Source organism: Oryzias melastigma, linkage group LG24, assembly GCF_002922805.2.
Source record: "Oryzias melastigma strain HK-1 linkage group LG24, ASM292280v2, whole genome shotgun sequence".
Lineage (NCBI taxonomy): Eukaryota > Metazoa > Chordata > Actinopteri > Beloniformes > Adrianichthyidae > Oryzias > Oryzias melastigma.
This window is the reverse complement of record NC_050535.1, coordinates 5,496,735-5,523,853: the sequence shown is the minus strand read 5'-3', so window position 1 is coordinate 5,523,853 and position 27,119 is coordinate 5,496,735. Positions and strand designations below refer to the sequence as shown.

The window sequence follows — 27,119 nt, the reverse complement described above, 5'->3', positions numbered from 1 at the left end:
TAAGCGCCGTTGGTCCCGGCGCTGTCACCACGGGACACTCGAGCACAAACCAATTAGAACTAACCCCCCCTAAAACTCCCAGCCACTCATCTGACTGGGTTAACTGGATTCCTTTCATTAACAGACTTGAGTTCTCGTCTGATTTGAAGCTGAAATGACTTGAAAGCTGCGCTATTGATTTCAGAAGAAACACTTACACTGGCATCAATATAGCTGCACATTTTTGACTCTTTCTTCCCTTCTCTCCTCATATCCTTTCATCCCCAGCCTCCTCCTCCTCCTCCTCCTCCTCCCACTCCTTCATCCTTCCAAGATGCTGATGCAGGGAAACCCAGGGCTGCACCAGCTATGGATTCCAGCTTGGACAAGCTGGATAAATCAGCTCAGGAAACAAGGAGCTAATTCATTACATTTCGGTTGAATTGATGGAAGGGTAGAGCGTTTGGGCTCATAAATGCGGAACTACTGATGAACATTTGCAATATGACTCTTTCTCATCACCCAGTTTCTCTGCTACGTTTTGAAGCCTGACTCAAGAAAAGAATCAGGGATGGATTTATCGGTAATTGAACATCTGAAGTTAGAATTGCAGCCGCAAGTTTAAAACCTTTAATCTCAAAAATTACAATTTTTAATCTCGTAAATTTACGACTTTTAGCCTTGTAAATTTGCGATTTTTAATCTCTTAATTCTAAGACTTTTAATCTCTTAAATTTACTAATTTTATTCTGGTAAATTTACTACTTTTAATCTCGTAAAGTATAATTTATTTACTCATAAATTCACAACTTTTATTCTGATAAATTTACGACTTTAAATCTCGTAAATTTACAACTTTTAATTCCTGCAAATTTAAGATTTATATTCCCATCAATTTACGACTTTTAATCTTTGTAAATTTACAACTTTTAATCTAATAAATTTATGACTTTTAATCTCAAAAATAAATGTTTTTTAATCTAACATAGTTATGACTTTTAATCTTGTAAATTACAGCTTTTAATTACGCAGGTTAACAATTTTTAATCTCGTAAATTTACGATTTTTAATCTCATAAATGTAAGACTTTTAATCTCACAAGTTTACAAGTTTTAATCTAGTAAATTTACGACTTAATCTCTTAAATTTACTACTTTTAATCTGGTAAATTTACTACTTTTAATCTAGAAAAATGACATTTATTTACTCAGAAATTTACAACTTTTATTTTCATAAATCTACAACTTTAAATCTCTTAAATTTACTTTTTTTAATATTGTAAATTTCCAACTTTTAATCTTGCAAATTTAAGATTTATATTCTCATAAATGTACGACTATCTTTGTAAATGTACAACTTTTAAGCTTGTAAATTTAAGACTTTTAATCTTGCAAATTAACGGTTTTTAATCGAATACATTTATGACTTTTAATGTCATAAATTCATGTCTTTAATCTAGTATATTTACGATTTTTAATCTTGTAAATTACAGCTTTTAATCACGCAGGTTTACGACTTTTAATATCATAAATTTCCAACTTCTAATCTCTTAAATATAGGCTTTATAATCTCGTAAATTTACAACTTTTAATGTAGTAAATTTATGATTTATAATCTCATAAATTACAAATTTTAATCTAATAAATTCACAACTTTTAATATCGTAACTTTATGACTTTTAATCTAGTAAATTTACTTTTAATTTGATTCAAGGCAAATTTAAGAGGCACCTTCGTCAAATGCTATTTCGAGGAAATATTTGGAGGAAATTGCAGCTTCTTCTCTCCAACTTTGATTGAGACAAACACGTCTCTAGAGGTTCAGCTGTCAAGCCGATTCATGCAGCAGCAGACGTGGCTGCATTGTAAGTGACAAATTGTGCACAAGGTGGAAAGTTAATCTAAACTCCATCTCCGTAGAGTCTCCATGGGGCCAAGATGGCAACCTCATAACGGTCTGGTCCGCTCGCTGCCCTGCCCATGACCGGCCTCAGCTCTCTACCCACAAATCCCATTTCATGCCAGCCAGCCTCCTGAAAGGGTAAAACAAAGCCCCATCAGCACCGCCACGGTTTTGGCACATGATGCTCACATCATTGTGAAACACAGCAAAAAGAAGCAAACTCAGCTTGAAGGAAAAGGGATCGTAAAAAAGCCTTAATCCTCTCAGACATTTGCATTAAACAAACAGGACTCAGTTTTGCCACAATAATCAGACCTGCTCTGCTGCCTTGTAAGTTCTAGTTCAACAAAGCAGGATTTATAAATGATAAATAAACTGATATATCTGTGATCATCTATGAATATAATTCTAATTGTTTGTGGATGGATTTTGTTGTGTTGGGAATCAAGATTTAAATCTAACCAAACAAATGTTTTGGGTGACGGTTGTGTTCCATACGTACATTTAGTATTACAAAAACACAAAAAAATTACATCTTTTGAAATTTTCTTTTTCAATTTGTTAAGAAGCAAGAAAAAAACCCTTTCAGTTAGCTTACACTGAGACGATATAATCAAATAAAACTGTATTAAATATATAACATTTAGTACAACGCATGTGTTTGACATTTTCTTTGTAAATATTATACAAATGGTAGCAGTAGCGTAGCAGTAGTAATACGTAGGAAACAATTCCCTACAATTCAGTTTTTGATTGAATTGGATTGGAATTTTTTTTTATTTTCAAGCAAAAAAGCAGAAATTACAAAAAAAAACAAGACAAACAATAGAAATTTGAATCAAAGATATATCAAACAAATATAAATATTCATCAAAAATGATAGCAAGATATGCACATGTTCAAATTTACACATAAATAGTTCAATTATTACTCTTAAAAATATACTTATTTGCTATTTTGCATATAGTTCATGACACAATAAAACTATTAAATACTAAGATTGTCAAAGGAATTCGGTAGATTGCTTGAAAGGAAACGGGAGGAAGCGAACTCATATAATCCCACCACTGCATTGTTTTACTTACTTTTAACATTTTTTTTTTATTAAATTATCACTACTCCTTCTTTTATACTATACCAATACAGATTCAGGTCATTAAGACATCCTTAAGTGTCAATAAATCACACGACAAAGCATGATGATTATGTAAATAGATATATTATTATTTCATAGCATATGGACGTCAACTGACAAAAATATGAGCAAATTGTTTTTTATTTAAGAAATATTGTTATTTTTCATTAAAAAAATATTACATTGCGTATTTGATAATCATCCATTCATTTTACTTTTAGTTTAATTAGATTTGAGAATGTTGGAATCCTTAGTGTTTATACATAACAATGTGTATTGGATGTGTATCTAAAATACTACTATATATAAAATTTAATGTGGGTGTGGTCTTAAATTTGGTGAGAATTTGCAAGACTTTCACCTCTTCTTGCCCCCTTTAAAATATTTCTTTATTGTTTTTGTCCCATGAAGTATACGTCTAAAATAAAATATTATCATATTACTAAAATATTGAAGAATTGAAGTCCAACAGCCAATAACTCCATATGTTGCTGGATTAAAAAGACATAATGAATAACTAAAGCTGTTTTTGTTTGTTCCAGCTCCTCAAATGTTACACTTGGCTGCATTTCTGTTACATTTTTAATGTGAACTCAATTTCTACAGGCTGTAGACTTTTGGTTCAATGAAAAAGAAATATATATATATATTTCCCTAAAAATACACTCCTTTTTAAGACGTGAGAAGAAACTGTTAGCTAATGTGTGAGATAAAACATGAGAATGTGGCCAAACATTACTTCCTGAGATGTTTGAAGACTTTTCAGTTACACTGGCTCAGATTACTTTACCCCAAAAATACGGTTTAACTCAGAGGTCTGCAACCTGCGGCTCCGGAGCCACATGTGGCTCTTTTATCTCTCCATGGTGGCTCTCCGACTGAAGAAAAAATAAAATAATAGTAATTTTCAAAAATGTTGAGTTTAGCTTCAGTTTAAGCAACATGGTAACATTTTTTGCTAGCTTGTTATCTACTGGTGTTTTTAGACAAATTTAGAGTTTAGCTTCTATTTTAGCAACATGCTAACATTTTTGACTAATTTAGTTTACTAAGTAATTTTAGGCTATTTTGTAGTTAAGTTAGTAATTGAGCAACGAGCTAGCATTTTATTTGGCTAATTTGACCTCTAATTAGCTTTTATGCTAATGTGGAGTTTAGCCAATATTTTAGCATTTGGCTAACATCTTTTTACTAATTTGTTATCTACTGGTGTTTTTAGGCTAATTTAGAGTTTAGCTTCTATTTTAGCAACATGCTAACATTTTTGACTAATTTAGTTTACTAAGTAATTTTAGGCTATTTTGTAGTTAAGTTAGTAATTGAGCAACAAGCTAGCATTTTATTTGGCTAATTTGACCTCTAATGAGTTTTTATGCTAATGTGGGGTTTAGCCAATATTTTAGCATTTGGCTAACATCTTTCTACTAATTTGTTATCTACTGGTGTTTTTAGGCTAATTTAGAGTTTAGCTTTTATTTTAGCAACATGCTAACATTTTTGGCGGATTTCATTTAGCCTACTGAGAAAATGTTGCTAATTTGGAGTTCAGCTATAGTAATTAAGCAACAAGCTACTTTTTTTCGCTAATTTGGCCTTCAACTAAAGGTAAAAACAAAAAAATCCCATTTTGAGTCATACTAGTTTCTTTTTATATTTTTGCTTTTGTTTGTGCCAAAAATACTTATCATAATTCCCATTTACTAAAAAACAAACAAAAAAAAACTTTTTCTTAAATGCTAAAGTAAGACTATGTGGCTCCTTCTAGGTTTTGATCAGTGGAAAACTAGCTCAAATGGCTCTTTTACTTTTAAAGGTTGCCGACCCCTGGTTTAACCTGAAAAGATGTCCATGGTGCTCAACCACAATGAAGACAATCACCAAACAAGATTTACCTGAACCATGCAGATGCAACAGAAACACACGCACACTCGAGGAGCGCCTCAGGCTGAGAAGAGAAGCCGCTGAGCAGCTTCCTTCATTACATTCAATCCTCTGGACGGAGTCAGCAATTACATTCTCGCTTTCTTCCATCACAACACATGCGCGCTCTCACAGAGTCAGCTGGATGCTTCTTCAGTCTAACACCAGCTGAGGAGGATGCAGACTGGAGTTCCTCGTCTTTACTGGTGGGTGTTTGGCTCACGCTAGATTCTGAGCAATCTGAAACCCTAAAATGTACATCCGCCGGCGGCATCCCATGACATCACAGCCTTCTGATGTGCTGCAGTGGAAGGGAACTATGGACGGGCTAAATCTGTTTCTTCTTCTTTCCCAATTAATGAAAAAAAGCAGATTTCTTTTTTTTGTTCATCTTAGGAATTCAAATCTCCTGTCATTAATTACTGTTTTTCAAGATCCCATCAACCATTGCTGAGTAAGTAGATCTGGTATAACACATACAGTAACAAATCTATTTTTTTTCTTTATTTTGTTAAGTTTTCATAGCTATAGAGTCATTTTTTAACATATTACAATTCATTTTATAGCAAAAATGATTAAGAACACTTCTTTTTCACGTCTAAAGCTGGAATTTTCCCCTTTTTTTCAACATTAAACTGCAAACTTTAGATTTATTCCTCCTCTAATAATGATTCCTTCCCTAGTTTTGGTTAGTCTGGCATGAGGAGCTCCACCTGTGGCTACCTACGCAGGTTAGATCACTCTTTACTTTGTTTGGAGCCTTTTTGGTGGATTGCACACATGTTATAGGCAGGGGGCACCAAGTCACCCCCAAGGACCACACAAGTCGCCCTCAGGTCTCTTCTAAAAACAACACAACTCACTTGTGAGCTGCGTCTATAATTAAATGTTATTCAGTTTATTTTTTTTTAATTACACTTGCATTTACATAGATTTATAAATTTAAACGTCTTAAAAATATGTTCATGATACATGACCTTTAGATAAATTTAGGTGACCTCTGACCTCCTCCGGTTCAAAGATCACTAGTTTTGTTAAAAATGTGGTCATTAGTTCAAAATGTGACAAGATTTGTTTAAAAATGTATAAACATAGTACATATTAGTGAAAATTGGATATTTTTCCTATAAAATGTAGTGACGTAAGTGATCATCTGAAAATGTAACAATTACTGAGAACAAAAAAGTGCTAAATATTGATATCTGTTTTTAGCTTGTTGTCATTGTAGATAATTAGGAGGAGTATCTTTCTTCATTATTAATCATTTATAACCAAATCCCTTCGTATGAATCAGTACCCTTAAAGTAGCTCTCAGTTTCAAAAAGGTTGGTGACTCCTGGTGTAATATTTTTTCTTTCAATATTCCATCTTTGTTTCACTAGAGTCTCAGAGCTGCATTATTTTTAAACAAAGATATAAGTTTTAAAATGTATTCTAAGACCACAAAAAAGTCTGTGTATAAGCTATTGTTGGTTCTGAAGGAAAAAATTGATTGGGTTATATATATCGCGATATTTCAATATCAATATAAAATGCTGACAAGATGATATTTAATTAATAATTTACGAGTGTCCTTCAGCGTTTTACATTCTGACCGCTAGCTGGTAGCACACTGAGCTTCTTTGAGCAACTCTACACCGCAACCAAAACAACAATGTATGAAATTTATTGTATTAAATGTTCAGTCAATCTTGTGGTTTTTGCTGTATGAGACATGTACTACTTTGTGTTTACTTGGGTACCAAAACTCTGTGCGACATTGCTGACTGTTTCCTTTGAAAACAACTATTTCCTAATTTACCAAAAGAAAAGCATCATGAATTTTCCTGGTTAAAAGCAACTTATACATGAGATACAGCTGCAGTTCTTTATGTTTTAATCATTTAAAAAAAATAATTTTACCAATTTATTACAATGAAAAGTGCATTCATATTTAAAAAGTTTTTTCTAAGACATACTCTTATAAAAAGATGAAAAAATGTATCTTGATACGTATCGTATCGCGATACGCACCATATCGTGATTGCATGGCATCGAGATGCATATCGTATCGGGATACGATACGTATACACACCCTAATGGTTTTTATGGACAAAACTCAGTTTTTAAACTCATAGCGGCTGAACCTTTTGAAAAAGGACACCTGCAGAAAAAAAATGTATTGGTCTAAAATTTAATTCAATGAGAAAGTGAAGTGCAAGATGAAAAGGCGAGAAAAAGGGAGGTGCTTTCAGTACCAAGAAGACTATAAGCAGTTATTCGGCAGTTCAACCTTCAACCGCATCTTGACTGCAAAAGAATATAGTTAAATTCTGTAGAAAGTCATTTAAGACGGATTTTGCAACAACCTTCAATGCAACTGAAGATCAAATTTAGAGCAAAAAATTTGAGAAAACTACAAAAACCTAATAGATTTCTTTTAGACCTTGCACCCCGCTGAAATACTATCAAATGTATCCCCTTTTTTTGCATACTGGTGCTTTTACAGAGCCTTTGTTTCTGCTTGTAAAACAAGTAAAATAACTAAAGCAGATACATGACGGAGCAAAACAGAGGAAACTGAGCAGAAAAACTCCCTGACTCATACTTTAAAACATACAGGGTTGTGTGCTGAGATTGAAAAACCCACTTGTCATGCCTGTTGTAAGGCCATAAATAATGGAAAAGGGCAACAAACCTGTCAAGCCATGTCAGTCAAAATGGCTCTGGCGTGCACGTGTCGTGCATTTATGGCCAATGACGTGGGCGAGTGTGTGGGCGGGTGGGTGTCTATTAACATTTAATTCCCTGGTGGCATGATCTGAAAGGATTTTGTGGTAGAAAGAAAGAAAAAAAGTAAAAAGGTACGACAGTGAATAAAAGAGAAGGAGAACGCTAGAGCACCCTGACCCTGAAATACACACAGGACCAGCTTTGGCCATCAAACACACCTTGTTAGGGACAACGCGGCCTCTTCCATTACTCACACGCACATGCTCCCTTAGTGCAGCTTGCTGTTTCTCCTTTTTTTGAGTGAGCGAGGGTAAAAAATATAAAAAAGGAACAAGACGGAGAAGTGAAGAAAATGGGACAGAAATAGGGAGTGAAAAGCATATAACAGGGGGACAAACTCAATCGCAAAAGGGGCCAAAATCCAAACCACACCTCAGGTCACGGGCCGAAGAGAATTAACATTTATTGAACACTCTATAACTACATTTTTAAAACTTTAAAACCGTAACTTTTAATATAATTATGAGCTAGATATATAACATTACCTGCAATAATGCTAGTGTGAATGATGTAGATGAATTTGGCTGCTGAAGATGCTGAAAGTGATAGCTAAAAACGTTAAAGCTTATAGCCAGCTAAAATTTAACTAAATGCCAAATTAGCCTAAAAATGTAATAAATAAATAAATAAATAGAAGTAAGTTGGCCAAAACAGCTACCATGTGGCTGGAAAAATAGCCAAACTTCAAAATAGAGTGAAAAAAAATGCACAAAAAAAACCAAAGTAGTCAAAACAGCTAGCATGCTAGTGGGAATGCTGTGAGCTGAATTAGTGCTGAAAGCTGAAGATGATGAAATTGATAGCTAAAAACGCTAAAGCTTATAGCTAGCTAAAATTTGAACTAAATGCCAACTTAGCCTTAAAATTTAATAAATAAATAAATACATAGAAACAGCTACCATGTGGCTGAAAAAAATAGCTAAACTTCAAAATAGAGTGAAAAACTGCAAAAACCCTAAATTAGCCAAAACAGCTAGCATGCTAGTGGGAATGCTGTCAGCTGAATTAGTGCTGAAAGCTGAAGATAATGAAATTGATAGCTAAAAACGCTAAAGTTCATAGCTAGCTAAAATTTGCGCTAAATGCCAACTTAGCCTTAAAATTTAATAAATAAATAAATACATAGAAACAGCTACCATGTGGCTGAAAAAATAACTAAACTTCAAAATAGAGTGAAAAATTGCAAAAAACCTAAATTAGCTAAAACAGCTAGCATGCTAGTGGGAATGCTGTGAGCTGAATTAGTGATGATAGCTGAAGATGCTGAAATTGACAGCCAGCTAAAATAGTAGCTAAATGCCAAATTAGCCTAAAAAACTAATAAATAAAACTAGGTTGGCCAAAACAGCTACCATGTGGCTGAAAAAAATAGCTAGACTTAAAAATAGAGTGAAAAACGGAAAAAAGCTAGCATGCTAGTGTGAATGCTGAAAGCTGAATTTGGCCACTGAAGATGATAGTGCTGATAGCTGAAGATGCTGAAATTGATAGCTAAAATATCAGCTAAATGGCAAATTAGCCTAAAAAATGAAAAAAAAAAAGCTTAGGTTTGATAGCTAGCATGTAGCTGAAAAAAATAGCTGAACTTAAAACCCACCTAAAATTTTTTTAATTCCTAAATTAACCAAAACAGTTAGCATGTAGCGGAAATATTAGCTAAATTTCAAAATACCAAAAAAAGCATTAATTAGCTAAAACAGCTAGCGTGTCGCCTAAACATTTACTAAACTCCAAAAAAGCCAAAAAAAGAAAAACCTAAATTAGCCAAAAATGCTAGCATGTAGCTAAAATATTAGCTAAACTCCAAATTAGCCTAAAAAAATCTTAGTATATGCCAAAATAGTCCTTTGAATTTTTAAAACTTGTAAACTGTAACTTTTTAATTATGAATAATAAAAAGGCAGAAATATTATTCCAGGATAAATCAACTTAAATCTTAAATTACTTTCAATGTTTTACTCTAAAGAAAAATATATTTTGTCAAAATTAAACAAGTTAAAAATGAGCACAAGATAACATCGGGCTATTAATAACAATAAAATAAAATGATTTAGAGGGCCGGATGGAATTACCCGAAGGGCCGGATCCGGCCCCCGGGCCTCGACTTCGACACACTAATATAACTTGTGCCTACAAGTGATATTAGAGGGAGAAACTCTTCGTCTGTGGCGTTTTGTCGAGCCTCATTTTCATTCCGATTGGCATGCAGCTCATGACTGAAAGTGACTTGGATGCACATGCATGAGCACGCCAGCATCTGTCACCATTACTGCCAATCATGGATGCACTTGCAGCCTTTTTAATCCTGCTGAATACAACACTAATTGTGGACAACTTTTCTCCCCCCCATCCAAAAAAAAAAAAAAAAATTCCTCCCCAGTGTGTCGTCTTTGTTGCCTCAAAAATAGAAACAAATGAAATGACGGAAGGTCCCGGAAGCGTGTGACACACGCAATTCAACATGGCTGGTCTGGTGGCCTCAGGAAGGATGGAGTAGTGGGAAGTAAAGGGGGGGTCTGAAGAAGTGACATGTCAATGGACATTGTGGCACTATGTCAAGAAAGAATGGAGGGGGGGCTTTGCCAAGAGTGACAGCCAGAAGTCCCACAGAGTTTGGCAGCCGACTTCTTTCTGGCTTCAATCATTTCATTTTCTTCATGCTGCGGTTTGAACTTGCTTGGCTGCTTCTGCCTCTTGTGTTTCACACCCCGACCCGATTCCAATGACAGACTCAGTCACTTGGGTCATTTAGGTAATCAAAATAAAAATCTTAAAAAATTCCCTCTTATTTTTTAGACTCTTTCAGTTTGATTGACGATTATAATGTCGAAAAACAATGTTTCTCAAAGAACAGCAGAGGGTTTAAAAAAAAAAAAGTTTTTCCACTGTTGCTCAATTAGATCAACATCAAAACTTTTTCCTCACAAACTAAACATAGGATGAGACTCCAATAGAACCATTTGGACCTCTTGTGTTAAGGTTTTGGGGTTGTTGGGTCCTGTGGAGGGTCATAGACAGAGTGGCCACAACTTTGTTTGTCTAACATCCTGATTTTCAAAGCCTCGTTTCCACTGAGCGGTCCGGTCCAGTTCGGTATTACCAAACTGTACCTCTTGAAGGCCCCCGTCTGTTGTAGGTCCATAAAAAAATAGAGTGGAAAGGGTGGGGTGGAGTTGCTGTTGCCGCTCGTTGATTGGCAGAAAGTGATAACAATGTTAGAAAGCGCCAAAATAGCGCTAAGCTAGCGTTTTCGTTTTCCTTTTTATTTTTTCCACAACAAATTCCTGTTCTACACGATGTACCAAAAGTAAAGCAAGAAAAAGACGAGCTGCTGGATGACCTCCATTGTTGTTGCTTTTCTAGTCGTCGGACTACAACGACGCAACGACACGCTAGCGGTCTGCACCTCGCATGTGCCATGAAAACATATTGTCGCTTAACTGAGAGGAAACGCTTGCCAGAATTAACGGGACCGTCCAATACTACTCCTTAACAGACCGTCTCACATCTCACCTTCTTCCCTTGATGTTGCTCAATTGTTTATTAGAACCTGATGCCTCCCGAACAGTAAATATGCACAAACCTGGTTAGCTAATGAGCTAATGAGCTAACCAGGTGTCTACGAACTTAAAATTTTGTTTGTGCATACCCCGCACAGATTTGTCCATTTCGCCCCACAGATGGTCCAAATCCACTCATAAGGGCAGTTGTGACTATTAAGGCTTTGGGTACATCTTCTTTTTAAATTCAGGTCCCCACATTAAAACCTTAGTAGTTAGAGGAACATTTTTCTACTGTTATTTGCTCTAATAATTTAAATTTACTGTTTTTGTGCCTCAACTACTTTCCCCCCCCATTAAATTACACTGTAAACATGAAACTGTGCAAAAACCTCAATTCTGAGTGATAAATGTAATTTTTTACTTTAAATTTAATTCAAACCGATTATGCTTTACAATAACAATTTAAAGCGTTTTTACTTTATATCCAAATACAATCTTCCAGCTATTTACTCAAATAGTATTATACATATATTTCAAAACTTTTTAACCAAAAACGTCAAAGCTAATAACTTTTTTAGACATTCACATTCAATTTTGAATGAAAACTATATTAATGAAACATTATTCCTACATCAATTAAACCAACCCATGTAATGTGAGTCCACATTACTAAAGATTTATTTATTTATAGAAACTTAAGAACAAAAAACCTCACTATTAAAAATATTTGTTATAAAAAACTTTAAAATCTTTACAAAATGAAAGATTTCCACAAAGTCCATCAGTTTAGTGGCCCTGTGGTAGAGTGTCCGCCCTGAAACTGGAAGGTTGTGAGTTCAATTCCAGGCCGACTCACACAAAAGACTAAAAATGCTCGACCCTCAGAAATAAGGCGTTGGTGTCTGCAGCTCACCACTCCCACAGAGGATGGGCCAAACATCAAATTTCACACATCTAGGTATGTGGCAACTAATTAAAAAAAAAAATCTAATAAAACCAAGTTATTTGGAAACAAAACACTTCCTTACAAAACAAAATCTGAAATGTTCACATATCTAAACCTCTAAATTATATCCAGGTTCTCTTCACAAAGTGTCAAGTGGGAAGGGCGCCTTCTGATTAAAGAGCAATCAGATCACATTAGGGAAAACAAGTTAAGCTCTTTGCTATTCATGCGTCTAATTCATGCCTGTTCAAATGTTTTATCCCTGAGGTGACAGGAAAAGGTAATCAGGTAAAGAAAATTCCAAAGAGGGAAGCATCCATGTCAGCATGCGAGCCTAAATCTGGCTATTTAAGCATTTATTTTGAAGCGTTTTAAATGTTAAGCTCTCAATGAGGAGCTCTGTGTGTCATCTGCACACTCTGAGAATGAGCTGGAAGCAACAGAGCTGACCTCGTTCCCATTGTGAAGCATGAGAAAAATATTTCAGACACCCATTAGATGACGGCTGATAAGGAGGCTTGGCCGCGTGACGGTGGGCTGATGAATCAATGACATTTTTTTTCCCTTTGTCTGTATTTTCCTCTGCATCCTTTACACCTTATGTCACTCCGCTCTAATTAACACTTCAAGCCAGAAGTGTGGATGCAACATGCCTTAATGGGGACTTATCAGTGGAAGTGTTGGATGTCTTATCTTGATCTGCATCACCAAGACGCTCCTGTCTTCACATAAATTAACATAAAGGACCAACCTGAGCATGAGCGGGTGACAGCTGCTGTGCCGAGCAGAGAATACCTGAAAGTTATCCGTTACACTTCTTCTTATTTCTTAATTCTTTAAAATTTGACATTTGTATAAAAATTAACCTGCCGCAGAAAGAGTTGGTTCTTTCCTCCGATTATACGTTTTTTGAAAAAGCAACCTGAATTTTATTTAGAAAAAATAAGCTCCTCACTATGTTCAAATGCTCTTTACTTAGCTGGACCTCCGGGGTTTGTTGCGCAGTTTCTCTCCGCTGCAGACGAGTCATTGTCAAATTGTTGAGCATTTGGGTTATGAGTCACCGTCCCGACCGAGGACCTGCTTTCTTTTACTTCTACATCTCAACTCAGATATATGTCAAATCATCTCAGTTTCCTTCATTTTATTTATTTATTTTTTTTTTGCTTTTTATCTACAGTTGACTATAAACACCAGTTGGAAATCTTTTAATTGAAAAGTTGCAAAAATTCAAGTCGTCCTTTACTATTTGAAGCCTGCAATCCCTGCAACTATAAATACATAAATACATTGAAGGGTCCTGAAGTGAGTGTTTCTGGTGTGTTAGCACTAGGGGGACTAGAGATCGAGTGACTGAAGGCACACGAGTAGTGGCGAAAGTTGTGAGTTCTGATGAAGGAATACAACCTAAAAGAAGATTAAAGAAAGTTCCAAAAACTTGTCTTAATGATCATCATTCAAGAGTGTGCAACAAAAGAATGTCTTTACCCTGAAGCTGAAGTTATTTGAAGAAATTAGTAGAACAAAGTATAACATTAAAAAGACCAAAAGATGGATGGAAACCAAACATGCTCATGCAACTGACCAGAAGATTCTTCAGTTTCCTCTAACATCTACTAAAATAACCCAAAATACAGCTGGTAGTTTTAAGCTGATGGTAATGGTGTCTGAAAAAATGTCTCCACCTTTAAATATATATTTAGGGTTTAGCGTCTGCTTAAAGGACACTTTTACCCAAATGAAAGCAAAACCTTTAATTTTTAGCACATTTTGTACAAACTGAAGGGATTATTTTAGGGCTGCACGGTGTCGTAATGGTAAGCTCTTTCCCCTCCTAGCAAGAAGACTCTGATGTGATTCCCAGCTGGGTTCTTTCTGCGTGGAGTTTGCATGTTCTCGTGTGTGAATGTTCTCTGGGAACTTTCTCAAACGGTCCACAAACATGATTCACAGGTGAATTTGTATCTTTGAATTACCACTGGGAGAGTGTGGCCGTGCAACAGACAGGTGACCTCAACGGTTAGGAAAAATCGATTCAGTGACATATCGCGATATTTCATTAGGAGATATTCTTTAGCGTCATACTTTTGTTTTTTTAAGATGTTTTGAGAAACAGTTTGGGTTAAATGTTCAGTCGCATTGGTTTTTGTTGTTATGAGACATGCAATAACTAGTAGGACTTAGTTTTTTCTAAGATATCGTAAAAAATAAGGATATATCGCGATATGTATCGTATCGCGAGACATGTATCCCAAAATGTGTTGTATCGCCACAATTTTTTTGGGTCACAAAAGCGATTCAGTGGATTCTGAAATTAGATGGATGGATGGACAACAACGAAACAAATATTTCTAGAAAAACCTAAAATACAGTAAAAGTGCAACAAGAAAAGAAGCAAAAGCCAGAAATCCACAAAAAACTTATAAAATAGCAGAAAACCTGAAAAAATATTTTTTTCCTGTTACTGTATTAAAAGGAAAATCATATTTTGATCCATTTCACTGGTTTTTAAATGATAATTTTTCAGCTTATAGCTAAAATCACAAAACTTTTGTTGTTTTCTGCAGGTTCTAACTGTCAATGTACAGTGAGACTGTCCCCACTTCCCATCATCCATCTACTTACTCGCTCATAAAACCCCCTAAAAGAGTTTTTATACTCAGAAATGCAATTTTAGACTTAATTTTCTTGTCTTTTATAACCAGAAAATAACAGTTTTCATTGGAGAGGGTCTTTAAAGTGAAGCCGAGTGCTTGAGAAGACTTCCACTGCCCCACCGCACACACACATGCTCCCAAACTACTCCAAAAATAATTCCTTTGCAGTAAAGACTTAATTCACATTCAGTGTCCGTGTCCCTGATCCCCAATTGTCTATTCTGATCATGTGGTCCGCCTGCCTTGCTGCTGTTCCCTGTGACAGCTGTGTGTGTGTGTGTGTGTGTGTGTTTGACGCAGAGACGGGCAAAGAACAAGCCAGGAACGGGTCAGCCTGCGTTTTCACTTCACCGTGCACCCCACCCGAATGCAAAAAATAGATCCATTTCTCAACATATGCAAATAGGGAACAACAACAGAGCTAAATAACCCAACTCAAACCATCCGTGCGGTTGCTTATTCCCTAAAAACGGCCCTCGGGATTATGATATTATTACCAGTTCCAGTTTCACAGCCCATTAAAAGCCGACACATCGGTGCATATGCAGGCTGCAACCATGAAATTCTATGTAAAGTACAATAAAATCCCTAAAGTGTGGCTCAAATACGATGCAAAAACACTGGAATAATGACAAATGAGAGGCAGAGTGAAGTGTGGAGTTTTCTTTTCTTTTTTTATTCGCTTCCTGTTCTCCGTCTCTCTTAAGCTACCATATTGTTGAACAGATGCCCACATATCATTACAAGGCATCGCCCCAGCAGCAGCTCAGAGATGATTCAACCATACGCAGACACAGACAGTTGGGTCAAAGCAGGAAAAAGAGGAGCAAAATCACGCTAGTAGGTAGTTACACGCCTAAGGCTCGCTGACTCTCATCCGCGCAGCTTTAAATCACCAGTGAACCGAAAGTTAACATTTACTTTTTTGTTATTCAGTCATGATGTCAGCTTTGCCAGGACGTTACGTCTGACTGTCTCAGTGTCAGCAGAGTGGAAAATGTTGGGGGGGGGTAATAATGATGTGTTGCTAATGGGAGCTGAGACAGCATATTGGCCATGAGGGAGTCTGCTTTGTGGTTTCGTGGTGTACTTTTGTCATTTCCCCCGGAGAATTAAGCAACATGACATTACAAAAGCTTGAACTTGAGAGTTTTCAGCTGAATTTCCTTCTAAGGACAGTTATTTAACTCCTCCTGCTCATGAGATTCTTAAATTACTGGAATAAATGAGATTTTAAATCCACTTCAATCAATGACTCACACTCTTCTTACTACCCATAATGCATCTTAAAGTCAATATTTAACTTCATTTATACCTCACAATTCAATTACAAAATAGAAATCAATGCGTCCTAAAACTATGCTTTCAAAAGTAAAGTTTTGCATAAAAGGAGTTTATACAAATATACTCCCTGTGTGTCTGAAGATCCATAAACTCGAGTATACACAAGAGGTCTTCTTCAGCTCTAATCTGTTTGTTGGACAGGACAAGTCACCACAGCTAGACCAATACTTTAATAAAACAAAAAGTTAATTTAGAAAATATTGATATACTTGCTTAACTTTTATCAAGAACATAAAAGTCTTTCGCTATAAAGGCCTCCAAATAGTCCTGTGACTGTTGGAACCACGTGCTGCACTTGTTGAAGCAGCACTTGTTGTGGAAAAAATGGAACTCTTAAACAAGAATGAGACCGGAATCTGATTTCTGCTCAAAAGGGTCGATTTATTCCGGAATAAAACAGAATGTCTTCTAGCCTCACAGTCGAAACAGAAGTATCAGAGAAAGACGGAGAACTTATAGAATGGGAGACGTGACTCTCAGGACTCTCTTCAAACAAAAACGAGATCGTATCAGGTTGACCACGTCAGGGGGGTTTGAACTTTTGATTTCCACATGTCCCAGGTCATATGGACACGTAATCTCGACAGGAGCACTGACTCCTCCTTTGATATCTCCCTCCCAACTCGTCATATATGGACATATAGTTTGACACTTTTTGATGGTTTGGGTGTCCCCAACTCGTTTTTGACGCCCTGGCTGTTCCTATTAAACCAGAGAACCCCAACCCTCGGGACGCGGTACTGGGTCAGGGTACCAGTCCGTGTCCCGAGAGTTTGGGACCCCGGATTAGTGTTTCTCTGTCAGTGGCTTGGTACCAAATGGCCCTCGGATCAATGACGGTTCGAAGGTTGGGGACCCCAATTTAATGGAAACAGCTAGTGCGTCAAAAACAAGTAGGGGACACCCAAAACCACAAAAAGTGATGCATTGGGAGTGGTTGGATTTCGTATCTTTTTGGTGCTTCTAAATACTTAATTTTGGTCTGACACAGCTTACACGACACGGCGTGACTTTACTAAGTTGAATTGATTTTTTGAGTAAGGACAGATATAACTAGGGCTGTCAGATTTGTCGCGTTTCAAACGCGACAAATCTGACATGTGCTTGACGCCGACAATTTGTTTGACGCATTAATCGCAAATTTTCTCATACGTGCCTTTCCCTGCCGCGCGCGCGGGCGTCCCGCCCCCTAAATCACCAGCTGCTCTCACCAGATCACGGGCGGGTCTCCAACCACCGAGCTGCTAGCTAAAACCAGCCAGCGCTAGGACCTGGAGAGCTCCTGCACTCTAACCCGAATCCGGTTCGCGTCCAGTACCCCGTCTGGTGGTACCGGCACGCGTCCGGCGCCGCGTCCCGAGAGCTGCGGACCCCCGACGTTCCGAACAGCAAGCTCACCGGGGGACGTTTTAAATGTTCTGGAGGTTTAAGCGTGATCCAGCCCCAGCATAGCGGTCTGTCTGCCGGCATATTCATGGCGTGAGTTCCGCTGGACACGTCGCTGCATCGAGCTGCAGCCAGAGAACGCGGCTGCAGTAACAGACTGTCAAACTATCCACAGTGTATCCCGCTTTTCTCAGTCTTTAATGTTTTAAAAAACAAAAGTTAATTGGAAATGATAAATCTCTATTTCATTTATTACTGTAGTTCAACAGAGGAGGAAAAGATTTGGTCCTGACAAAAAATGAACATGAAAGTGTTATGGAAATTTTATTTTTGATGTTTTTTATTTTATTTTACTGAACGTTGATTTAAGTTTTGAATTTAAAATGCCCTTCACTTGCACTTGGGCTTTTGTTAGGCATTTTATGTTACAGCCTTTTATTGTTAAGAAAGTTTATCTCAATACAATGTTACAAAATAAAGTATTTCTGATGAAAACTATTAATTTTGTCATTCTTGTTTTTATAATTAATGTAGAACTACTAAATTCCACAAAGCACACATTTTTTTTCCTTAAAAAAAAGGCCACATATTAATTTGCGATTAATCGCGAGTTAACTCTGGAAATGCGATTAATCGCGATTAAAAATTTTAGCGCCTGACAGCTCTAATAAAAGCATACAGTCCCATGCCCATATCATAATGCTTTTTGCTAATTTGCAGCATTTGTCCTTAGCTGATCTTTTTTTGTTTTACAAATTACAGATTTGTGTAAAATGAGAATAAAATACAAGAAATAAAACAAAACATCATTGTTAAAAAAAAATACATAAACCAGTTTAAAAGATACAGGGACAAATCAATAGAATAAAAAAGTACATTTAGTTCAAATCCCTTTGAGCCACCATGAAAAAGTCCAAATGTGTCCGAATTTTAGCTTTCCTGATCACACGGTCTGCATGGTCAGCCATGTTTTTAAAAATGTTAGAGAGAAAACACGTTTAAAGACCCACTCAGATGAAAATTGTGTTTTAACATGTTCTTGTGATTGAGGAAAGTTTAAAATTGTATTTCTGATTGCATTCAACCGTGAATCTGCAGCAGATGATAAAATGCACTTTCTAAATGTGAGTGTTTGTGACGCGCCTAAGGCGAATTTCTACTGAACAATTGCTGCTCTGCAGAAACTATGTTCTAAAATGACACAAGGTAATTCATTAATAAAAAGTAAACAATCTCTATGATTTTATAATAGATCAAAATATGATTAGAGTGAGTTTTTAAGTTCAACTTCATACTTTTACATTAAATCACAAAACCTTTTCTGATTCTTGATCATTTAAATTTGACAAATTGATTCAGAATTGCTCATGAATCATAAATGATACATCTAATCATCAATTTCCCCGTCCAAAGTCAGAACATGCAAAATTCATCTATTAGAACAATAGTCCGTTAAGTCTATCCAGTTTTCACTGAAATTTAAACTCACAAAAGGTCAAAACAAGGGATCTATTCTCAATTTCAGTCACCAACATTAACTTTTATTATGTATGTTTATGTATTAATGAACAAATGAATTGGATAATTTGTAAGGAAATAACTAAACTGAAAATCTAACTTTGTTTTATTGTTTCATGTTCATTTCCAAAAACTTTTATTTTGGATAGAAACTAATAATTACTCATATATTTTTAAATAAAACAAAAATAGATCATCATCAGCGAAAGCATTTACACATTTGTAACAGATAAGGAGCAAATTAAAATAAAGTTGGTGCAGAAACCAGAAAAAAGGATAAAAAAAAAAAATCTGCAACGTGGGATCTTAAGTTAACCTAACTGTGGACTGCAGGAGGAGGCTGAAGCTGCAGCAGAAATCCCACAGAGACTGAAGGAGATCATGCAAACTCCACACAGAAAAACAGCCCAGCTAACAGTCTAACTCTGACTTACTTTCTCTTTTATAAGCTAAAGTTCAAATAAGACATTGCAGTAAAGAGGTATAAACTTCTGCTTTAAGCAAAACTAATTCTTAAAACTAACTAAATCTAATCTCCACTGAGTGGATAGTAAAAAATTATGACATAAACAGAAAATTCTTATTCTACATAAATATTTAATTAATGAAACTCTAATAAAGCTGAATGAGTGCTTAAGATGGTGACATTTTCTACACATTAAAGGTTAAATTTCACTCCATTTAAAAAAATTTTCTGAGCATTTTTTGAGCCGAAGACAAAATAAAAACAATAAAATAGGAAAAAAAAATCTGTGTTTTAGTTCAAACTCATCCGTTCCTCGTCAGTTTTACTCGTGTTCCTCTGCTGAGCCTCTTTGATGCCTGAGCTGCTAAGGTGAGCCTGAAACGCCAAAAGATTAAATTATGTGGAAAAGTAGATTAAACAGTTATTATCCCATCATCTGCAGTCAGACAAGAACGCACACGTGCAGTTATAAATACATTTTTAGGGTGGAATTCTGCGAGAGGTGAAGTGACACCTTTAAATTGAACAGATCCAAAACTTAGAAGATTTAAGGAAAAAAGAGATATAGGTAAAGATGGAGGCAGGGATGAAAGGAAGTGAAAAAGTTGCTGACTGGAGTTTTCCTGCCATCGTTGGAAGCTGAATCCAAGTGAGTAAAGGCACACTCTCAGCTCCATCACTGAGGCTTCTGTGAATCAAACCCCACATCCAAGAGCCTTGAGCATGGAGCACTGCAGTGTCATCACACTCTATGGTCCCACACATGCACACCAGCTTTCCTCAGATTAAAAGCCACTGAAAGCCCCTTTGCGGGACTCTTTGGAAACCCTTTTTCAGAGTCTGATCATGGAGGTGTGCATGCTGCATTTCTATCTGGAGCAGGGGGGATTTGCAGCAGGAGCTCCGCATTAGTGCACAAAGGAGGCAGAGGTACGTGCACATGTAGCTCGGCGTGCATGAATGGGTTACGTGTGCATGCTAATATGGAGTGACCTTGCAGTAAACAAAAACTTGTCGTGTTTGGTGTGGAAAACATTCCAATGTTTCATGATGTAGATGAGAAAAGATGCAAAACTGTAACAGAAACGAGTGTTAAAGATTCTGTTACAAGCCCAAACCATCACTCTTCCATCGCCGTGCTTGACAGTAAGTATGAGAAGATTATGTTTAATGCACCCAAAGATCTGAAATTCCCCTAAAGCACATGTCAAAGTCGAGGCCCGGGGGCCGGATTTCATTTTATTGTTATTAATGACGCTCATTTCCAACTTGTATATTTTGACAAAGTATATTTTTATGGAGAATAAAATATTAAAAGTTATTTAATGTTTAAGTTGATTTATTCTGGAATAATATTCCTGCCTTTTTATTATCCATGGTTACAGTATGTTAAAAAGTTAGAGATTTAACGGTTTAAAATTTGGCATTCTGCTAGCTTTTTGGACTATTTTGAGATTTACTTGAGATTTGTTTATTTTTTTGGCTGCTTTCGAGTTTAGCTAGTATTTCAGCAACATGCTAGCTGTTTTAGCTAAAATATGTAATTTTTATTTTTAGTTTTTTAGGTTAATTTGGCATTTAGCTAATATTTTAGCTGCTATCTGTTTCAGCTATTAGCTTCAGTGATTTCAGCTGTCAACTTTAGGATTTTCAGCTATCAGCTGCAGTGTTTTCATCTATAGATTTCAGAGATTTCAGCTATAATCTTCAGGATTTTCAGCTATCAGCTTCAGGGTTTTCAGCTATAGATTTCAGCTATCATCTTCAGGATTTTCAGCTATCAGCTTCAGGGTTTTCAGCTATAGATCTCAGTGATTTCAGCTATCATCTTCAGGATTTCAGCTATCAGCTTCAGGATTTTCAGCTATAGATTTCAGTGATTTTAGCTATCAACTTTAGGATTTTCAGCTATCAGCTTCAGAGTTTTCATCTATAGATTTCAGAGATTTCAGCTATAATCTTCAGGATTTTCAGCTATCAGCTTCAGGATTTTCAACTATAGATTTCAGAGATTTTAGCTATAATCTTCAGGATTTTCAGCTATCAGCTTCAGGGTTTTCAGCAATAGATTTCAGCTATCATCTTCAGGATTTTCAGCTATCAGCTTCAGGGTTTTCAGCTATAGATTTCAGTGATTTCAGCTATCATCTTCAGGATTTTCAGCTATCAGCTTCAGGGTTTTCAGCTATAGATTTCAGTGATTTTAGCTATCAACTTTAGGATTTTCAGCTATCAGCTTCAGCGTTTTCATCTATAGATTTCAGAGATTTCAGCTATAATCTTCAGGATTTTCAGCTATCAGCTTCAGGGTTTTCAGCTATAGATTTCAGTGATTTTAGCTATCATCTTCAGGATTTTCAGCTTCTATCTTCTGCGTTTTTAGCTATCAATTTTAAGCATTTTCAGCTATCAGCACCAGACACTATTTTTCCATAACTCTCCATTTTGAGGGCTAAATGTAGGGGTAGGGAGAAGAGAAGAATTCCAACTAGGTCTTGTGCCGTACAATTTTGTCTTGGTACAAATTTCTGTTATTCAAATTCAGATCCCTGATTGGTCAAAATTGGAAAAACTTTCAAAGTGTGTTTGTATGCCGAGCCCTTAAAACAATAGAATACATTTGCGTATTATTGAAGGATTTTATTTTATAGAAGCTTTTCATGCAGATTTGAATTTAACCCAGATTTTATTGCTATTAAAAGTGTGTTCTATGGTTTTAACTTCATATTGCAGCAGATGTTGGGGAAGGGACACCGTTGACTGTAAACAGGGCCGGCCCCTGGCATAGGCGACCAAGGCGGTCGCCTAGGATGCCTTCTGCTGGAGGGTCTGCCAAATCACGATGATTATATATTTCTTAAATTTTTTTCTTTTGTTAAACAGTTTGACGCACCACTCATTTCATGTAAAAAATAAAAAAGTAACTCAAAAGTTTGATGTAACCAATAACTCTGCTGTTCATTGCCCCTCCCTTCCTGTTGATTATACAGCTTATATAAAATTGCTTGGAAATTCATTGAATTTTGGTAGAAAAAAGATTAAATTACTGGCAGTTGTTTTTTTTTTAGTTGAAAATCCCCGTTATTTTCTTATGGATATTAGCTGATCGGTGGTGCAGTCAGTTAGCGTGTTTGCATAGAAACCAAGAGTATGTCAGTTTGAGCCCAAACTATAAATATGACTCCAAAACCCTGTATGGGGGCGCCAAATTTGTTTTTTGCCTATAGGGCACCATGCATGCCCGGCCCTGCAGTGCATGTAACCCAATGAATTTTAAGTGCAACCCTCTCTGGAATGCCCCTACGTGCATGTAACGGTGGAGGATAGGGGACCAAACGGTTTGGAATGGTTTCCAAACGGGGAACCATGTTTTAACAGTTAGAAAGTAAGAGTTTTGAACATGAAAGCTCACTGACTTTCATTAGAAGTGGTCGTTGTGTGAGTCCAGCTCCTGTCATCAATAAAAAAAAGTATGTTCCAGTCACACTTATGTGTCGCATGTTTTGATCTTATCATCAAAGCACAAGAACTTCTAAGACCATTAGTCTCAAATGGGGCTAATAGAGGCTCTCCACTTAGCCTAACTCAGATATCTCTATCGATGCCGATTTCAGAAATCAATTGATTTTAGCTTTGATTAACTGAAAACACAGTATATAAACAGGAAAAAAGGCAAAATGAGCTCTTTAGAACCAGATAAAGATCTTTGTAACTCTTTGCATCATAATGTCAAACCGTTGGGTACAGTGGTGCTGATTTACTAAGACGGGATGATGGGTGACGTGGCCACAATGAACCCTTTAAATCCACGAGGGGAGTGAACAGCAAAGACCACGCTTTTCATGAAACATCACAGCGCATCGTAGTAAAAAGACGAGCTCCTCTAATTATCATTCTCTCCTGAGAAGTGCACCCGACCTCCCCAACAATAACCCACACCTGTGAACCTCAGTACCCTTCACAGGTCTAAACAGGACTCCTCCCCCTTTTGGTTCTGTCACTTGTGTGAAAGGAAGCAGTTCTAAGTGACGGAGCAAGGTGAGCCAAAGTCTCAGCTGCTCCCTAGGGACTGTATGCAGGAGTAGCCAGCTGACCTTTGACCCTGGCAACAAAGGAGATTGAGCAGTGCTCGATATCCCATCAGCCTTCTGTCCTCTCTCCTACAAACACACTTTCACAACACGATTCAGTCATATTGAATATTTTGTTAACACTTCATATAAAGATACCCTTTATTAACATTAGTTAAGGCATAATTAAGCATTATTTAACAATATCCCATCAGCATTCTGCCTAATTATTCATTAATTAACATATATAAAGGGTGTATAAGGTGTTACCAATGTTTTTTGAAAAATCAGCAATGGCTATCCAATAAAACAAGAGTAACACATGATAAAGAATGTCCTCCTTTTTTCAGACTTTCCTCCTCATTTCTTGAGATTCTTCGTTTCTTTTGACACCACAAGCCTTCCGTAAACACACAAATGTTTCAAAAAGACAAATAATCCTGTCAGTTGTGTCTGTGTGCGTCTCAACATCGGCATATGTATTGTCAACACTGCACTGCGAGAGCAAACTGGCAATCTGTCACAAAGCTGGGGATACAGTTGGGGAACCAAGTGACTGATGGACCATGGGAAACTGGATCCCCTCTGTAAAAGGATGGATCTGTTTTGACCTCGTGAATTGATCAAGTTAAAACATTTCTTGGAGAAAATAGTTGTTTTCTGTGTCTGAATAGTGTTTAGGTGTCTGAGCACAGACAGTACCCAAGTCTGTCGCTTTGTTTGGGATTGCCCGCGTCTGGAAATATCTCAGTGAGCCATTCAGTTATTTAGGTTTAAAATAGATTTATCCAACATCTCAGTCTGCCTCTTTGACTTGAAATCAGGCAGCTTTATTGTGGAGGTGGAACGTCTAAATCAGGGCTGCCCACCTCCGGTTTTAAAGAGCTACAACTCTGCAGCCATTCTCGTTTGGATCTGGAGATTCCAGATTGAGATTAAACAAACATCCAGAAAAACTGGAACAAGAAGGGCAGGAATATCTGGAAAAATGGAATTACCTCTGAAAGGCTAATCATAATCCAAACCAGGGAGAGGCAATCCTGCATGTTTTCCAACATACCCTGGGTTGTTTTAATTGGCTGGACACACCTGAACCAGGTAATCAGTCATGAGAGCTTGAATATCAGGATTTCTTGCGTCCCCCAAAGCCTAGAGTTGCCTATCCCTGATCTAAACTCTTTTTACTTTAAGGTTTTTTTACTTATAGTTAAAGAAAAACTCAAAAATATACTTTTACCACTGTCAGAATATTCTTTGTTTTAATAATCCAGAATTAGCACTAGAAGTGAGATTGTATGCAGACAAAAAGGCTTCATGCTTTCAGGTCACATCAGAAAAAGTGGGATTTGCATAACATGACCTCTAAACTATTTTAACACTAGATAGTTAGTGGTATCTTATTTTCTTTAACTCGTTTCATTGACTTCAAATCTGTATTCTGCATTTCTTTCTAGCATTTGTGATTTTACGTTGTTGTTTTCTTCTCTATTTTAAACTCCAAAAACGTGAAATGTTGGATCAATTAACAAAATGTCTGTAATTTGTTACATTTAATATTATTAGTTTGTATCAAATTTAAATTTTTCCGTAGATGGTAAGCTAAAGTCAAACATTTTATTTGATATAAGCTAATAATTTTAAAAGAATGTTTGTTAATTGACATTTCACTTTTTTCAGTGAAGGTTCTCTATCTTTTTTTTTATGTAAAATGCTTTGGAACCCTGATAGTGTTGCAAGTGCAACATAAATCAAATAACATAAATCGTGCAGTGAAGACTTGAAGTTTTTTTAATTTCATATTATTTTGGAGCATTTACAGCATGTAGGTTTTGTAAAAATACTAGGAATCTTGAAGACGTTACCAGCACTGTTCACTACCAGGTATTTATCTCTGGGTAAATGTTTGGCTAAAAATGTCCTGGATCAATTTTAGGCCTTCAAAATCAACCATATTCCGCCTTAAAACGGATTGTCAACCACAAATTATCATTAAAATCAAAAAGTTAGAATGAATCATTGCATCCCTATTTATAACAAATCTTTTTTTTTAATCTAATTTGCAGTTTTTTTGTCAGTTCTGCAACAGTTTAATCAAGATTCACTATAGTCTCACCTTTTTCAGATGTCGTCAAATTGATGCGACACAAGATATATTTAATCTTTTTACCACTTCAAAGAAAGTACATATCTTAAAAAAATATTTCAAATCATATTATTTTTGAGGATTTACAGAACTTGGGTTGGATGCTATGGAGTTTCAGGTTTCTTTGAGGTGCTGAGATGGTTTATAGAAACAATAAATTGCAAAATAAATCTGTTCAAACTGTCTGGTAAGTATTGTTGGGCGTTTTGTGTCAAAATGTAGGTACAATAATAAAAAATATAAATATATATAGTTGCTTGTAAGTAAATAGGGTCAGTCCCTTCAGAAATCGGTTGCTACAAAGCAAAAATTGAATATTTTAGCTTTGAGTGACGCTTTTCATTGAAACTGAACTGTCATTTGGATGCATATGTTTGCTTCTACGTTGCCATATTTGTGTTTGTCAATGATGGAACGACGGCGTAGACCAGCGCAATAAGTTAAAATGGCTTTCGTCTCCGTGATGTGTGATGCAGCTGCAGCGGTAAGGTCAGTACCGCATCCACGCGAGCGCGGAGGATTTCAGCACCGCGGACAGCGCTCGCTCGCTCTGCCTCCGTTCTGCTGGTGCTGGGGGTTTCCCAGGCAGATTTCAGAGAGGAGGGAAGGAGGGGAGGGAGTGGGGGGGTCCGGGCGGTCATTCCTCCATCGCTACACCACCACCACCACCTCCTCCTACACGCTGGATTTCCATATGGAGGATGAAAACTGCGCGTCCGAGATCACCATGAAATATTGATCGAGCGCAGCCTCACACAGGATGGACAGAGAGGGGAGGGGAGGGGGGTTGAAGAGGTGGTGCATTTCTTCGGACAGCATTTATCATGCCTCCACCCCACCATCCTTCAATTCAACCCCCCCTCATCCTTGAAATGTTTCCATTTACTTTCCGATCCCGGATTTTCCTGCGTGATCCCAAACCGTGACAAAGCATTAAGCTGACACCTACACAGATAAGGTAGAATACAGAAAAAAATCCGCATCTTCAAACCAGGTGAGTTTGCATCACGCCAACTTCTCCCCAAAGAGGCCAAAGGATGCGCGCATCCTCCCCACGTCCACATCCAGCAGCTGTCGTGAGCGACACTTCAAAAACCGCTGTGGTCAGCGCGGGTGTCACTAACGCAATCTACGGCCGGGGCATCTTCAGCAGCTGTAATTTTCAGCTCTGACAAGCCCGGCATGAATTATTCAAATCCCCCCACCACCACCTCTCCATAAACTGGAGCTTTTAAGGTGGGAAAACGTGCAAACCGGCGCAGAAAGAGCGCGCGCACACGGCTCCGGCCGCAGATGCGCGCGCGCTGCCATGGAAATGAGCGCACGGACCGCGGCGGATGCTGCGGGAAAACCGGGGAGACCGAGAGACACTGAAAAA

General features: G+C 37.0%; 1 protein-coding gene across 10 annotated transcripts in view; it reads right to left on the bottom strand.

Moving 5' to 3' along the window:
* Positions 1-27,119, bottom strand: part of gphnb (gephyrin b) — a 110,951-nt gene that overhangs the window by 83,130 nt on the left and 702 nt on the right. The gene's annotated exons all lie outside the window — the stretch shown is intronic.